Source organism: Pecten maximus, chromosome 10, assembly GCF_902652985.1.
Source record: "Pecten maximus chromosome 10, xPecMax1.1, whole genome shotgun sequence".
Lineage (NCBI taxonomy): Eukaryota > Metazoa > Mollusca > Bivalvia > Pectinida > Pectinidae > Pecten > Pecten maximus.
In genome coordinates, this window is record NC_047024.1 from 9,738,530 (window position 1) to 9,744,529 (window position 6,000).

At 40.9% G+C, this 6,000-nt stretch overlaps 1 protein-coding gene across 2 annotated transcripts in view; it reads right to left on the minus strand.

Moving 5' to 3' along the window:
* Positions 1-5,722, minus strand: part of LOC117335818 (ETS-related transcription factor Elf-3-like) — a 36,696-nt gene extending 30,974 nt beyond the window's left edge. The window contains exon 1 of one of the 2 annotated variants that reach the window (XM_033896027.1): positions 5,570-5,722. The gene's annotated coding sequence lies outside the window, so the exon portion shown is untranslated. The remainder of the gene's footprint in view (positions 1-5,569) is intronic. The other variant, XM_033896026.1, reaches the window with a different exon arrangement.
* Positions 5,723-6,000: the final 278 nt, after the last annotated feature.

The window sequence follows — 6,000 nt, forward strand, 5'->3', positions numbered from 1 at the left end:
TGGTGGTAGTTATAACGTATGATATCAGACTTTGGTGGTAGTGGTAGTAATACCGTATGATATCAGACTTTTGGTGGTAGTGGTAGTAATAACGTATGATATCAGACTTTTGGTGGTAGTGGTAGTAATAACGTATGATATCAGACTTTGGAGGTAGTGGTAGTAATAACATATGATATCATACTTTGGTGGTAGTGGTAGTAATAACGCATGATATCAGACTTTGGTGGTAGTAATAACGTATGATATCAGATTTTGGTGGTAGTGGTAGTAATAACGTATGATATCAGACTTTGGTGGTAGTGGTAGTAATAACGTATGATATCAGACTTTTGGTGGTAGTGGTAGTAATAACGTATGATATCAGACTTTGGTGGTAGTGGTAGTAATAACGTATGATATCAGACTTTTGGTGGTAGTGGTAGTAATAACGTATGATATCAGACTTTGGTGGTAGTGGTAGTAATAACGTATGATATCAGACTTTGGTGGTAGTAATAACGTATGATATCAGACTTTTGGTGGAAGTGGTAGTAATAACGTATGATATCAGACTTTGGTGGAAGTGGTAGTAATAACGTATGATATCAGACTTTGGTGGTAGTGGTAGTAATAACGTATGATATCAGACTTTTGGTGGTAGTGGTAGTAATAACGTATGATATCAGACTTTGGTGGTAGTGGTAGTAATAACATATGATATCAGACTTTGGTGGTAGTGGTAGTAATAACGTATGATATAAGACTTTGGTGGTAGTAATAACGTATGATATCAGACTTTGGTGGTAGTGGTAGTAATAACGTATGATATCAGACTTTTGTTAATAGTGGTAGTAATAACGTATGATATCAGATTTTGGTGGTAGTGGTAGTAATACCGTATGATATCAGACTTTGGTAGTAGTGGTAGTAATACCGTATGATATCAGACTTTGGTGGTAGTGGTAGTAATAACGCATGATATCAGACTTTGGTGGTAGTAATAACGTATGATATCAGATTTTGGTGGTAGTGGTAGTAATAACGTATGATATCAGATTTTGGTGGTAGTGGTAGTAATAACGTATGATATCTTACTTTTGATGATAGGCCATAAGTATTTTGTCGGAGGTACAGTACATTTGGAAAATTAATCAGAAAGAGTCTCTGTGATGGACGACTGTGATTCAGATCGGCCTATTGATTTGTGATACTAAGTATGTGTCTGTCCTGTGTATTGGAATTATGAACTGCACGATGCTACCCAGTTATAGTATACAGTGTATATGGGGTATCCTCTGCGGGTAGCATTCCATCATTATGACAGATAGGCCCGAGGATGTGGGCTTGTGACGTTCTCACCTCTCTGGTGACCCCAAGTCTGCCAACTACGGTACTGATATTATATAAACTGTAAAAGACCCCCGGCTGATTGGTCGAGCTATATTTCTGATATTCGTTTGCGAAATCATAATTCAATATTTTTCGGCATAGCCGTATAATATCCTTTTGGCCCCGAATATGACGCGACAGGTGGCATTACTGATCAAGATGAAGTATGTGATTGGTCAATGTAGCGGTAGATGCAAAATGCAGATATTCAGTTAAAAACGAAACAAAGTTAAGATTGAATGCAAGCTGAATAAGTGGATGTATCTTTTCGAATGACACATTAATAAAATTATATTTCTGATTCCAATGCAGTCTTATTATCACCACAAATGATTCAAACAGATATAATTTTGTTATCCGTGCTGAAACCTATTAGTTCGTTGATTTATTTCACCAGCAGTTTTACATTATAACTACTAGCATTAAAACTATGCCGTTTATCTTTTTTAAAGATACTTCTTGTTATGATAAATTTTCAACAAACAATATACTAAGTAACACCAGGAACATAAGAGCAATATTTGTGATATGAGATGCACACATGAGTCTATTAACATGCTTTAAAGATCGTTCGGTCTGGCGAAAAATGACCATCGCTGCCGACGGGGCGTTAAACAAAATACGGAATCTTTGAGATAGTTCAATATTTGTTTAAAATCTATAGATTTCACAGCAATTTACTGTTATGTATCGCTCTAGTGCTGAAATATGAAACTAAACCGGATGTGAATTTTGAAATCCTTGATCTCAGCATGGTAGTCCAGTGTTTACACACTAATTATACTGTAATAAACAGCCACCCCTGTGTGGGAGATGTGGGAGGTGTATGTGTGTGTTCCATCCCTGTGTGGGAGATGTTGGAGGTGTATGTGTGTGTTCCATCCCTGTGTGGGAGATTTGGGAGGTGTATGTGAGTGTTCCACCCCCGTGTGAGAGATGTGGGAGGTGTATGTGTGTGTTCCACCCCTGTCTGAGATGTGGGAGGTATATGTGTGTGTTCCACACCCGTGTGAGAGATGTGGGAGGTATATGTGTGTGTTCCACCCCTGTCTGAGATGTGGGATGTGTTTGTGTGTGTTCCACCCCTGTGTTAGAGATGTGGGAGGTGTATGTGTGTGTTCCACACCTGTGTGAGATGCGGGAGGTGTATGTGTGTGTTCCACCCCTGTCTGAGATGTGGGAGGTGTATGTGTGTGTTCCACACCCGTGTGAGAGATGTGGGAGGTATATGTGTGTGTTCCACCCCTGTCTGAGATGTGGGATGTGTTTGTGTGTGTTCCACCCCTGTGTTAGAGATGTGGGAGGTGTATGTGTGTGTTCCACACCTGTGTGAGATGCGGGAGGTATATGTGTGTGTTCCACACCTGTCTGAGAGATGCGGGAGGTGTATGTGTGTGTTCCACCCCTGTGTGAGAGATGTGGGAGGTATATGTGTGTGTTCCACCCCTGTGTGAGAGATGTGGGAGGTGTATGTGTGTGTTCCACCCCTGTGTGAGAGATGTTGGAGGTGTATGTGTGTGTTCCACCCCTGTGTGAGAGATGTGGGAGGTGTATGTGTGTGTTCCACCCCTGTGTGAGAGATGTGGGAGGTGTATGTGTGTGTTCCACCCCTGTGTGAGAGGTGTGGGAGGTGTATGTGTGTGTTCCACCCTCTGTGAGAGATGTTGGAGGTATATGTGTGTGTTCCACCCTCTGTGTGGGAGGTGTGGGAGGTGTATGTGTGTGTTCCACCCTCTGTGAGAGATGTTGGAGGTATATGTGTGTGTTCTACCCTCTGTGTGGGAGGTGTGGGAGGTGTATGTGTGTGTTCCACCCTCTGTGTGGGAGGTGTGGGAGGTGTATGTGTGTGTTCCATCCTCTGTGAGAGATGTTGGAGGTGTATGTGTGTGTTCCACCCCTGTGTGGGAGGTGTATGTGTGTGTTCCATCCCTATATGAGAGGTGTGGGAGGTGTATGTGTGTGTTCCACCCTCTGTGAGAGATGTTGGAGGTATATGTGTGTGTTCCACCCTCTGTGTGGGAGGTGTGGGAGGTGTATGTGTGTGTTCCATCCTCTGTGAGAGATGTGGGAGGTGTATGTGTGTGTTCCACCCCTGTGTGAGAGATGTGGGAGGTGTATGTGTGTGTTCCATCCCTGTGTGAAAGATGTTGGAGGTGTATGTGTGTGTTCCATCCCTGTGTGGGAGATGCGGGAAGTGCATGTGTGTGTTCCACCTGTGTGTGAGATGCGGGACAGCAGGTACAATTATTGTGCCCAACTGTTGCACATACATGCGTGTTAATTGTTACAAATGCAAGTGTGTGAGTGTCATAGTACATAGGTATGAGTGTTAAACGTGCATGCGTGTGTTAAGTGTTACACGTATTTCTACATTAGTATCACACGAACATGCGTGTTAATGTGTACACGTACATGTGTTTGTCAGTCTTACAGGTAAGAGTGTATGTGTGTGTGTTACACGTATATGTGTTTGTCAGTCTTACAGGTAAGAGTGTATGTGTGTGTGTTACACGTATATGTGTGATAGTGTTACACATACGTGTGTGTTAGAGTTATTTGTACATGAGTATTTTAGTGGTACATGTGTATGTGTATATTAGTGTTACACGTAACATGCGTGCTAATAAGTACACGTACATGTGGTTGTCAGTGTTACACGTACATGCGTGTGTGGTAGTGGTATACATATATGTGAGATATAGTGTTGCATGTACATTTGTGTAAGTGTTATAAGTACAGGTATATGGGTGTTACACGTTCATGTGTATGCCATTGATACACATACATGTGAGTAATAGTGTTACACGTACATGTATGTGAGTGTAACATGTTCATGTGTTATAGTGTTGCAGGTGTGTGAGTGTTTGAGTACACGTGTCCATTGATCTTATAGTTAACTGTTAGCGTTACAAATGTGTGTTTAAGTTTTACACGTACATGGGTGTGTGTGCTTGTTAGTGTTACAGTGACATGTCTGTATAAGTGTTACATATATGTGTGTTAAAGTTACACATACATATGTGTATAGTGTTATACAACTTGTCTGTGTTAATCTTATATGTACACGTGTGTGAGTGTTACACGGACACGTGTAAGTGTTATGCGTGCATATGTGTTAGTGATATACCTGTATGTATGTTAGTGTTTATAACGTTCATATCATTTTAACACGAACGTGTGTGTTATATGTTACACCTACATGTGGGTGTCGGTCATGGTGTTTGTAGGAAAAACGTTGTATGATTACCTTTAGTACCCAGAGATACAAGCAAGAATGTTTCATTTTGCACGTGGATGTAATGCACTTTGGGAAGAGGTGGAAACGTGCATTCGTCGCTGTATATGTGGTATTTGATAACCCATTGAACTGTTTTCCACACAAGGAGATGGACGGGTGGTCATGGGTTCGAACCATAACGCGTAGACGAGTTGAGCAAGTGACGATGCTCGGGTTGTACCATAGATTATCAAACAAATGAAAGGTAGTTAGACAACCAGTTCATGTGGAAAGCCAGATACCTAAACAATAGAAATTTCTTCACTCGCAAAAAGGACAGGCAGGCACATTTTGCGTATAGTTAAGAATAACAAATTTAAAAAAGTGCAACCAGTCGGTCTAGAGGCGAAAGATGCGGTGTGTCTGGATTAAAAAGTGCCCGGTATTATTATTATTATTTAGACATCCCAGAGTACAGTATAGAGAAAGACACATGGTTATCAAATACATCATAATACTGTTTACTAAGCGCCTGAAGGCAGTGGTGTATTTCAATGAGTGGCTAACTACCCGTATGCAAAACTTGGTAAGTATACGTAGGTACATATGAATAGAATGATAGGCATACGGAAGCATTAATAAGATAAACTACTCTGAGTTGCATATTTGAGCATAAGATAAAATGTTAGACTGTAATCGTTAATGTTCGTCATCGAAAAAATAAAATGGGCGTAGAAATGACACGGGATTTATTTTCTTTCAAATTGGACTCTATTTCACCCCGGAAATTTGGAATCGCCCCATCTCTACCCCGTTCTCCATTCCACATCCCCACTTCTGGATCAGCCAATGAAAATCAAACATTCCTTTTCAATAGTTTTACAATTTTCACAATGAATGCAACCGTGGAAAATGATAAATATAAGAAAAGCATTCCTACATTAGGTATAATTAAATAGAAAAGATAATTTAATAGCTTACCTATATGTCCGTCTTCATTTTTAGTGAGGTTAACGTAAATCCGTAGGTATTGTTAACATCCCTCCCGGTTCTGATCGTACATTGAGTAGAGTATTACTATGGTCACGTGGTACAGCTAACATAGCTAACAAGAATTAGAGCGGATTTGATTGGCCGCCGACAACAACCAATGCTATCTCGACGATTTACGTAGAGTGTGTGTGTAGATAAAATCGAGTCACCTGTACGACCCGTAACTACATTCATTACTGAGAGCCTTTTCTGTCATCAGCCACATTATTCGGCTTCTGATGGTCATTTGTGTATACTGAGCTGTTTCCCCAAAATAATATATGGATTAATATAAGTGACGGCGGTGATGGAGTCGAGGATTAGAGGGGAGAGGAGGTTTGACGAGGGTTGTCATGCGGACGACAGTGGTTCAATATATC